The sequence below is a fragment of the Hemiscyllium ocellatum genome, chromosome 14 (assembly GCF_020745735.1).
Source record: "Hemiscyllium ocellatum isolate sHemOce1 chromosome 14, sHemOce1.pat.X.cur, whole genome shotgun sequence".
Taxonomy (NCBI): Eukaryota; Metazoa; Chordata; class Chondrichthyes; order Orectolobiformes; family Hemiscylliidae; genus Hemiscyllium; species Hemiscyllium ocellatum.
The window spans coordinates 80,084,789-80,096,842 of NC_083414.1; positions in this window are offsets into that span (position 1 = coordinate 80,084,789).

A 12,054-nucleotide genomic window follows, 5' to 3' on the forward strand; every position below is an offset into this window, starting at 1 on the left:
ATGACTGAAAGCATAGCCAACCAATTATGAAGGGCATGGATAGGTTGAGTGGTCAAGGTTCCTTCCCCCAAGGTATTAGAGTGTAAAACTAGTAGGCATAGGTTTAAGGTGGGAAGAGAAATATTTGAAAGACAATGAAGAGCAACTTTATTTTGCTGCAGAGGATGGTGCTTCTATGGAATAAGCTGCCAGAGAAACTGGTGGAGGCTGGAACAATTACAGCATTTAAAGGGCAACTGGGTGGCTTTATGATTAGTGGGATATGGGCCAAATGCTGGCAAATGGGAGCGGATTAATTTCAAATATTTGGATGGCATGAGCGAGTTGAAGAGTCTGTTTCCCTGTTGTACATCTCTATGAATCATTGATTTAATAACTGAAGGTCTCTTTGTAATCTTCAGTGGTTCTTCATTATACAAACACTATCCACTGTACACCCAAACTCGAAGTTATCCACAAATTTGCGAAATATGCCTTCTATAACTCGCATCTAAATAATTTATATAAATGACAAACAAAAGTGTACCCAACAATTTTGCCTCTGGATCATCGCTGCCCACAGGCTTCCAGTTCAAAAAACAACAATCCACCACCACCCTGTCTCCTGCCATTACACAGATATACACAGAAACACACACGCAATCACACACGCATATAGAGACACCGATGCAACCATGTATTTAAGACAAAGGTTAGATTAAAACAACGATCAAGAGTTGCAGTGAGAAGGCTGGAAAATTGTGTTGAGAAACACACCAGACAGGATCAAACTGCAAAATAGATCTTTTGGGCCAAATGGCCTAAGTCCAATTTCCAATGCTCTGTGGCCTTAAGGTGTCAGGGTTATTTTCCAAGGGTACAGGAGAAGCTAAGTTTGATAAATACTTGACTGAACAGTCAATAGGACTGTGGGATACGTTTGAGGGGCTGAATGGTATATGCTTGTTCCTATTTGCTTTGTTTCTGAAAAGAGGAGGTGACTTGCTGTGAGGTTAAAACAGTTTAAAATGAAAGGGGTCTCCCATTTCCATTTGAGATAACGTTATTCCTTTCTCCTTTGGATTGTGTGATCTGTGACGTTCTCAGACCCGGGAACAGTGAAGTCTCCCGGGATATTCAAGGCTGACCTTGACTGACCTTTGATGGACAGGGGAGGGAATGTTTATTGGGAGGAGACAGGAGAGTGAGTGGTCAGCTACAGTCAGACCAGCCATGATGTTTCTAAATTAAGCAACACGCTGGAGGGTCCGAATGGCCAACTGCTGCTCCTAACTCACACGTTGTTCTGTCAATTTACCCTCAAGACTGTGACAGAGGGAGAGAATGATTCCATTCAGCTAGTCAGCATCGTGACAACGCAGCAGGAGAAGGCCATTAAGCCCATCCATGGCGTTAGAAAAGAATAGAATGAAGGACTCAAGTCATTTCAGTAAATTATACAGAATAGGAGGACGCCATATAACCATCCCAGGCTGTTATGCAGGAGCAGGGGCACCCTGGATAGCTGTCAGGAAATACAGAGTAGAGATCATTATGCATTTTGTGTTTGGAAAGCTGTAACTGGTAGAATACTTCAAGGATCTATGTGAGGTCAGCGAAATTTTAAATCCAAATAAATAAATTGGATGAAGGGGATGGAGCTCAGTTTGCTCATGGACCAGGATAGTCATTCAATAAGATGTTAAATGGAGACAGAGCGTCTGAAATGGGACACAGACAGCCGGAGGGCGGAGCGTCTGCGATGAGATTCAGACAGGGGAGGGGCAGAGCGTCGACAATGGGATACAGACCTGGGGAAAGCAGAGCATCTGGAATGGGGTACAGACAGGAGGAGGGCAGAGCGTCTGCAATGGGACACAGCCGAGGAGGGCAGAGCATCTGCAATGGGATAGAGACAGTGTGCGGGCAGAGAGTCTGCAATGGGTTACAGTCAGAGGAGGGCAGAACATCTGAAATGAGATACAGACAGGGGAGAGCAGAGCGCCTGCAATTAAATATAGAGAGGGGAAGGGCAGGGCGTCTGCAATGGGATACAGGCAGAGGAAGACAGAGCATCTGCAATGGAATACAGACGGGGGAGGGCCATGCGTCTGCAATGGGATACAGGCAGAGGAAGACAGAGCATCTGCAATGGAATACAGACGGGGGAGGGCCATGCGTCTGCAATGGGATGCAGACAAGGGGAGGACAGGGCATCTGCCGTGGGAGAGCGTCTGCAATGAGATATAGACATTGGAGGGCATAGGGTCTGCAATAGAGACCGGCAGTTGAGGGCAGAGCGTCTGCAATTGGATATAGATGTTGGAGGGCATAGTGTCTACAATGGGAGACAGACAGGGAAGGCAGAGCGTCTGCAATGGAATACAGGCATTGGAGAGCATAGCGTCTGCAATGAGAGACAGACAGAGGATGGCAAGGCGTCTGCAATGGGACACAGACGGGGGAGGGCAGAGAGTCTGCAATGGGATACAGACGGGGAGGGCAGAGCGTTTGCAATGGGATACAGACAGGAGGAGGGCAGAGCATCTGCATGAGGATACAGACGGGGGAGTCCAGCGCATCTGCAATGGCATACAGTCAGAAAACGGCTGTGAGCAAACCTTCAGTAAAAAAAAATCAGTGCAATGGAGGCGATGGGAACTTTTTGTTTCGTGGAAAAGACAAAACAGCAGAAAATTATTTAAATGCAGGGAGAATGCAGAAGTCAGTGGTACAGGGGGATTTGCGTGTCTTCGTACATGAATCACATCAAATTACTCTGAATATGTTGCAAGTGATTTGGAAGAGAAATGGAATGATTCTGTTTCGTGCAAGGGGTGTTGGGTATGATCTAAGCCATGTTTTTTTTTGCATCAGTGCAGGGCAGTGCTGAGATCACATCTGATGTACTATGTGTAGTTATGATAGCCTAAACTGAAAAATAAAAGGTTTCGAAACGTTTCAAAGATGTTGCCCTTTATTCGTTCTTGGGATGAAGGCATTCCGTTATGAAGAATTAACAGTTCAGCCTGCGAATGAGAGATGTTTTATTGACCATATAAGATCTTGAGAAGAGTGTATTTGGTGAATAACGGATGGTTATTTCTTCTTGTGTGGGAGAATAACACTGGGGAAGTAATTTAAGAATTCGATATGTTCAAAGGAAAGGTCATTGGACCGAAAAATTGAAGTCTAATTTCTCTTCATATACGCTGTCAGACAGGCCGAGATTTTCCAGCAATTTCTGTATTTGTTAAAGTATAAAACATTCTCATCTTAGCACAGGTATTATGAAGAAACGAAACGCTTATTTTTACATTATGCAGGCACATACTAGCACATATTCAAAACAAGTAGGGTCATTTAATGTTAATGAATTGATTATGTGTACGACAGCAGCAATAATGCTGGAATCGAGAATGTGATGGAGTCATATAGTTCGGACAATGTTCAAGGAAAGCTCACACAGCCCAGTTTAGGGTCTGATAATGTTAATGATTTAACTTACAGATGGAAAAATGTAGCCTATCTGTGAAAGAATAGTCTATTGCTCCCTTTCTGTTTCCTGTCGCTCAACACATTGATGTGTTGGAGTGAAATTGAAAGCCTAGTCGTCTTTCCCACTCACAGAGAATTCCTGATGAGGATTCGTTAGAATTTCCCAATTCCATGAAGCAATGCAATTCAACCAAATCCAACTGTTTCAGGAAGAAATCCCATTGTCAGACGGTTGTACGAGCAGAATAACTTCAGAAGGAATTATTCACGCTCGATAGTGTGGGGAACAGGCAAGAGATTCTGTGGCTGCAAATAGGAATCCAGGATGGTGTAAAGCCTCCTACGTGTCAGGGTCCAGGATGTCTCGGAGCGGCTGCAGAACGTTCTCACCGGGTCGGGGAGCAGCCAGAAGTCTTTGTGCACATGAGTAGAAATGACATGTGTAGAAATAGTGATGAGATCCTGCAGAGTGATTATATAGAGCTAGGAAAAAGGGTAGAAGACTGGACCACGACAGTGGGTAATATCTGGTTTACTTTCAGGGCTCTGTGTTAGTGAGGGTAAGAACCGAAGGATATGGCACATGAATGTGTGGCGACAGAATTGGTGCAGGGGGCAGAGATTTTTGGGTGACTGGGATCTTTGTTGGGGTAGAGGTGACCTGTTCAGGAATGGTGGGTTGTACTTGAACTGGGAGGCGACCAATATCCTGGCCGGCAGGTTTGCTAGTGCTGCAAGGGCGGATTTCAACTCGATTGGCTGGGTTGGGGAGGGGTGGGATCCTCAACAGCAGGGAGGCAGTTGCGAGGCTGGAGGAGATACAGTAATCAGAAACAGTAAAGTGAACAGACAGGTCAGGCTGGAACACGACAGGGAGCAAGGAATGCCTGTTGGATTAAATTGCAATTGTTTCAATGCGACATGGGTGACAGATAAGACCGATGAACCAGGGCGTGGATATGCACGTGGAACTGAGATATTATAGCCATTACAGAAACATGGCTAAGGGAATGACAAGATTGGCAGCCTAATGTACCAGGGTAAAGTTGCTTTATGCTGGACAGAGGTGGAGGAAGGAGGGGAGGGCGAGTTTCATTTTTGATTAAGGCGAGTATGACAGTAGTAATCAGAGATAAAATAACTGAAGGAACATCCAGTGAGGATTTGTGAGGGAGCTTAGAAATAAGAAGGGAATGGTGATATTATTTGTGTTTTTCCATAAGCCCCCAAATAGTAAACGAGAAATTAGCGGAACAAAAATATGTAAAGCGATTGGGGAGACTTGCAGTAATGGGATTGCATTAGTAGGAGATTTTAATTTTTCAAACATAGTCTGGGAATGATATAGAATTAAGGACTGAGACGGGGTGCATCTATTAAGTGTGCTCAGAAAAGTTTCCTCAAGCAGTATGTAGAGGGTGCAACTAGGGAAGTGTCAAAACTTGACCTATTCTCAGAACGAGGGCAGGACAGGTGACTGTAGTGACAATGGGGGAGCACTCGGGGATTAGTGACCATAGTTATATTAATTTTTTAAAAATTATGAAAAAGAACAAAACAGGTCCAGGTGTTCAAGTTCTAAATTGAGACAAGGCAAATTTTGATGGAATTAGACAGGAGCTTGTAGGGATTGGTTGGAGGAGTTTGTTTACAGGCGATGGGATCTCCGGCAAGTGGGAGGCCTTTAAAAGTGAAACGTCTAGAGTTCAAGGTCTATATGTTCCTGTGAGGGTAAAGAGCAAGGTTCGCAGGAAGAGGGAAGCATGGATGTCAGGAGGTATTGAGGCTTCGACCAGCAAAAAGGAGGCGTGGCTCAGGTCCAGGCAACTGGGATCAAGGGAATCCCTGGAGGTATACAGGGGATGCAGTAATTTGATGAAGAAGGATATCGGGGGGCGAAAAGGGTGCACAAGATAGCTTTGGCTGAGAAGATTATGGTGAATCCAAAAAGGTTCATTACGTATATTAAAATGAAAGGAATAACTAATGAGAATATGACCCCACAAGGTCCAAAGTGGACATGCATGACTAGAACCATAGGAGATGTGTGAGATTCTCAATGAATATTTCTCTTCTGCCTTAACCGTGGAGAAATATATGAAGATTTGGGAGGTGAACAAAGGTCGTAATTTTATCTTGGGATGAGTCAATATCACAGGAGAAGACGTGTTGGATGCATTAGAATGTATGAAGTTTGATAAATCTCTTGGTCCTAAACAGATGCATCCAAGAACACTGCAAGAGGCTACAGAAGAAACTACAGGGACCCTGGTTGAGATTTTTGTATCATCGGTAGCTGCAGTTTAGGTTCCAGAACATTGGAGATTAGCAAATGTTGTGCCATTATTCAAGAAGGGTAGCAAAGAAAAATCTGGAATCCAAAGACTAGGAAACCTAACATCTGTGGTAGCTAGGTAACTTGAGAAGTCTCTGAGGGATGAGATATGCATACATTTGGAAAGATAAGGTTTGTTTAGACATAATATTTTTGACAGATTCCCTACAGTATGGAAACAGACTATTTGGCCCAACAAGACCACACCTATATTTACCACTGACGAATGCACATAACACTATGGGTAACTTAGCATGGCCAATTCACCTGTGCTTTCCATCTTTGGATGTGGAAGGAAAATGGAGCACCCAGCGGAAACACACACAAGCACAGTGAGAATGTGCAAACTCCACACAGAGAGTCAACCGAAGCTGGAACCAAACCCGGATCCATGGCACTATGTGGCAGCTGTACTAGCCACTGAATCACATTGCCACCCTTGTTTTTTTCGATACAGTTCAATGACACAGGTACAAACTCTATTCTGCCCTTCAACCATGATACACGTTCCAATATCACATACCATGGATAGTTTATTATCCATTGAAAATGTCATCTTATTGTTATTTATTAGTTTGTTATTATTAATTTTAATAATTATTATTAATGGTTGTTTTTAGACTGGAAATATTGCATGGCTTTGTGAGTGGGAGATCATGCCTCTCAAATTTGTTTGAGGTCATTGATGAAATGACCAAGAATGTTGATGAGGGTAGGGTGGTAGACATATTCTGTATAGTTTTCAGTAAGGCCTTTGACAAGGTTACCATTGATAGGCTGGTCTGGAAGGTGAGAGTCGCATGGAATCCAGAGGGAGCTGGCAAATTAGACAGACAATTGGCTTCATGATTGTAAGCAATGAGTACTAGTGGAAGGATGCTCTCGGACTGGAGGCCTGTGACACATGAAGTGCCTCAGGGGTCAGTGCTGGGCCCGTTGTTGTTTGTTATCTGTCACAATGATGTTCTTGCGAAGGTACAAAGCATGATTAGGAAACTTGAAGATGACACTGAAATAGGTGGTATCATGCACAGTGAGGAAGTATATCAGATATTGCAGCAGGATCTTCATCAAACTGGAGAAGTGGGCCAATGAATATTTTGGCAACGTTAGATCAAGGTAGGAGTTTCGTGGTGATTGGTAGGACCTTAAGGAGTGTAGTTGAGCAGAGGGAACATGGAGTTTAGGTCCACCGTTCTATGAAAGTGGGATCATATTTAGACATGGTAATGAAGAAGGTTTTACCATACAAGCAAGCATCGGTCAGGACATGGAGGCGAGCCGTTGGGAAGTAATGTTGAAGTTATTCAGGAAGTTGGTGAGGCTGCACTTGTAGTGCTGTGTCAGTTTTAGTCACATTGCGATCAGGAGGATGTTTTTAATTTGGAATGTGTGCAGACGGAATTTACAAAAATGTTGCCAGAACTCAATAGTATGAATTATAGGGAGAGGTTGGACAAGTGAGGCCTTTTTTATTTCGAGAATAGAAGACTGAGAGGGAACTTATAGAAGTTTACATGGATAGGGTGAATGGATCCAGCCTTTTTATTCCTAGAGTTGGGGAATCGAGGAGGAGAGGGCATCATTTTAAGGTGAGAGGGGAAAGAATAAAAAGCAAACTGATTGGAACTGTTTCACACAGAGAGTGGTACACAAAACGAATGAGCTGCCAACGGAAGTGGTTGAAGCATTTATATTAACGATATTTAAACGGCATTTGGGCAAGTACATGGACAGGAAAGGACGAGAATGCTATGGGCCAAGTGCTGGGAAATGAGGTTAATGTGGTTAGATTTTGAGTCAGAATGGACGAGTTTGGACAAAAGAGCCTCTCTGCCTCTCTCCATGCTGTAAGACTTGATGACTACAAATAAAACAGGAGAAACGGCGATTCTCCTGCTCCTTGGATGCTGCCTGACCTGCTGCGCTTTTCCAGCAACTCATTTTCAGCTCTGATCTCCAGCATCTGCAGTCCTCACTTTCTCCCCTAAATAAATCTGCCTAACGTGTTCCTAACACTGACCCTGACACTCTCTGAGAACTTTATCATTGGCCATATCACCAACCCAGTTATAATTATTTTTTGTGGCCAGAGGAGGAGTGTGGCTAGAAAAGGGAGCAATAATCCAAAAAAAAGAAACACATGGAATTATCGACTCAATCATCCAACGTCAGTGTCGAGGAGTTCGTTGGAGGGGATTCTCAGCGATAGGATTTACATCTATTTAGAAAGACAACGATTGATTAGGGGTAATCAATATGAATTTGTGTGATGGAATTCATGTTTAATTAATGTTTTTGAGTATTATGCAGAGGTGTCAAAGAAGATTGAAGAAGACACTGTGGTGTACATTGTTTACACAAACTTCAGCAAGACATTTAATACGGTACCTCATCGTCGACAGATTACTTAGATTAGGTTATATGTAATCTAGGAAAAGCTAGCCAATTGGATTGAAGGTAGTGGATAATGTTCCAGACTGAAGACCTGTGGCCAGCGGTTTGCTGAAAGAATCAGTGCTGAGCTCACTGCTTTTCATCACGGATATAAACAACTTTGATGTGATTATCGGTGGCATGTTTAGTAAGTTTACAGATAACATCACCAAAGTAGTGCAGTGGACCGTGAAGAAGATTATCTCAGAATGTAACGGGGTCATTGAACATCAATGAGCCAAGGAGTGGCAGAAGGAGTTTACTTTAGATATTTGTGAGGTTTTGCATTTTGCTAAGTTAAAGTAGGGTAGTGCCCGGGAAATGTTGCTGAACAAGGAGATGTACGGGTGAAGATTCATAGTTCCTTGAAAGTTGAGTTTAGGTCGGTAGAGTGGTGAGAAACGTGGTTGGCATGCTTGCCTTAATCGGTCAGAACATTGAGTATAGGAGTTGAAGTAACGTGCTGCGCTTGTGCAGGACGCAGGTGAGGCCACTTTAAGAATACTGCGTACATGTCAGTTGACTCTTCTAAAGGGTGGATGTTATTAAGCTTGCAAGGCTTCAGAAAAGTTTTACAAGGATTTCCTGGAACCTGAGCGTTTGAGCTACAGGGAGATGATGAACAGGATGAGGCTTTTCCTCCTGGCCTGTCAGAGGCTGAATGGTGACATGACAGAGGTTTAAAAACTCCTGAGGGGCATGGACAGTCTGAATAGGCAAGATCTTTTACCCAGTGTAGGGGTGTCCAGAACTAGACTGCATAGGGTGAAGGTGACAGGGCAAAGAATTAGAAGGGACCTGAGGGGAAACTTTTTGATACAGAGGCTGGTGGGTGTACTGTCAGAGGAAGTGGTGAAAGCGGGTACAATTACACGTTTGTAATGTATGTGGATAGGTACATAAATAAGAATGGTTCAGAGGGAGGTGGCAAGTGGGATTAAGCTGCTTGATTGGCAAGGACAATTTGGGCAAAGTGATATGATTACACTCTGTATGACTCTCTTATTCTCACAGCGATATCAGGAAAAATTCCAAAAGTGCCATTCGAATGGGAATTCTTTTCGCTAGAAGTTTGTGGTGCTTCTCTGATTACAAGTATTGACAGCTGAGTTAGTTAAAGATTTGACAGAGAAGTGAGTCACGGATAATGGGACACAGAGAGGAAGATGAGGCTGAGACCACAATCTGATCAGCCACAATCTTAATGCCTGGTGGAGAAGGCTCAAATTCTCTAATGACCCACTCCTGCACCTCAGTCCCACGTTTCTGTGTTCCATTCAATCCCTCTAGCCTGTTAGACAGGGGTAATTGGAGTACACTTACTGTTATAACATAGTGCACGGAAACAGAGGAGACCATTTCGTCCATCGAGAGTGTCCCACACGGTTTGGGAGATTTGGAAAATGTAATTGGAAGGCCCAGGCTGGATATGAAAGAGGTTGCTCATCTCTTTTTACAGAGCTTTCACTCTCTGTAAATTATGCTTCATTTGTTGATCATGTTTGAGACCCAGATTCACTGTGAATACAACCCCCAAATCTCACCCAGCAATGGCTCATAAAATCCGCTGGTCTCCCTGATTGCAACATTCCATAAAAGCCATTCCAGGAAAATAACAGCTACTAACTTTCCAATAACAGATTGGGAGAACATCAGAAACAGGGGAAGGACATTCACATCCGAAGCCTGCCTTGCCCTTCACTAAGATCAAGGCTGACCTGCTCCAAGTCCCAAATCTCCCTTAATGTTTAAGTTTTCCTGAGCACTTCCATCGAACACAGAACAAAGAACAATACTGATTTCGAGATGCCGGTGTTGGACTGGGGTGTACAAAGTTAAAAATCACACAAAACCAGGTTATAGTCAAACAGATTTAATTAGAAGCACGCTAGATTTCGGAGTGTCGCTCCTTCATCAGGTGATAGTTAAGTGCTCAAGCCTAACACAGAATTTAGAGCAGAAATTTACAGTGTGATTTAAATGAAATTAAACATTGAAAAATTGATTGTCTGTTAAGCCTTTAAACTGTTAGAATACCATGATAGTTTCACTTCTTTCATATGTAAATCACAAAACTTTGTTTTAAAAAATTGCATTCTCAGGTTAGCTGTTAATAATGGTGATAGCTAGACAATATGTTGAAAGTGGTGCACCCTGTGTTGTCTGTCTATGCCATGATGTTTATATTGATTCTAATCTAAAAAGTGAGATAACGGAGTTTTACATGAATTCATGCAGTTTTTGAGCTCAGAGTTCTACATGAATGTATGCAGGTAGGACCTTCAGCCCTCGACGTTGTGCCGTTTGCCCTACTCTAAGATCAGACGAACCTACATGCTTCAGTTCACTTTGTTCCATTGCCTACCCTAGAGTCTCTTAAGTTTCCCTCAAGTATTTGACTCTTCTACCAACGCTGGCAGTGCATTCCACACACCCATCACTCTCTGTGTAAATAATCTACCTTTGATACCTCCCCTAAACCTTCCTCCAATTACCTTAAATTTATGCCACCTAGAGATAGACATTTCTGCCGTCGGAAAATGTTTCTGGCCAATCACTATCTCTTTTTTCCAGGTATGCGGACGGCAAACACGAGGGGACACAACTTGAAAGTGAGGGGAGGTAGGTATAAGACGGATGTTTGAGGCACTTTCTTTAGTCAGAGAGTAGTAAGGGTACCGAATGCTTTGCCTGCATCTGTCATAGATTCGCCATGTTTATGTGCATTTAAGACGTCGTTGGACAGGCAAATGGACGGACATGTTAGAATGTAGGTGGGATGGGTTTCAGCTGAGTGTGACAGGGCGGCGCAACATCGTGGGCCTAAGGGCCGTACCGCGCTATAATGTTCTATGTTCTAGGCCTCTCATCATCTTGTATATCTCTATCAAGTCACCTCTCATCTATTTTTTCCTCCAGTGAGAAAAGCCCTCGCTCCCTCATGGTTTCTTCATAAGACCTGCCCCCTGTCGAGGCAGCATCATGGTAAATCTCCTCTTTACCCTCTCTAAAGCTTTCTTATCTTTCCTATAATGAGGATACCAGAACTGAACACAATATTCCCTGCGCGGTCTGAGCAGGGCTCTATCGAGCTGCAGCATAATCTCGTGTCTCTTAAACCAATCCCCCTGCAACTGATAGCCAAAACACCATGCGCCTCTTAACAACGCAATCAACTTGGATAGCAACTTTGAGGAGTCTGTGGGCACAGACCCCAAGAACCCTCTGTTCCTCCACACTGCCAAGAATCTTCCACCTAGGAACCCTCCAACCACAAGGGATGAATTCAGATTTCTCCAGCTTCCTCATTTCCCCTCCCCCAACCTCGTCTCAATCCCAACTCTCAAACTCAGCACCACCTTCCAGACCTGCAATTTTCTTCCTGACCTCTCCGCCCCCACCCCTTCTCCAGCCTATCACCCTCACCTTAACTTCTTTCCACCTATTCCATTCCCAACGCCCCTCCCTCAAGTCCTTCCTCCCTACCTTTTATCTTGGCCTGCTTGGCATACTTCCCTCTTTCCTGAAGAAGGGCTCATGCCCGAAACGTCGATTATCCTGATCTTTTCATGCTGCCTGACCTGCTGTGCTTTTCCAGCAATACATTTTTCAGCTCCTCAGTTTCTCTTCCTGGCTGAGAAAGCTCTTACATCTTCACACAGTCGCACAGTAACAGCTCCTCTCTCCAAAGAAGCAGTTGACAATGGAACATTACGTTTCTCTATATCTCAGCGACTATAAGTATTGCTGATGGAGTTGATCACCACACTCAGAGACGAGAGATAGAGGGAACATAACTCACGGTA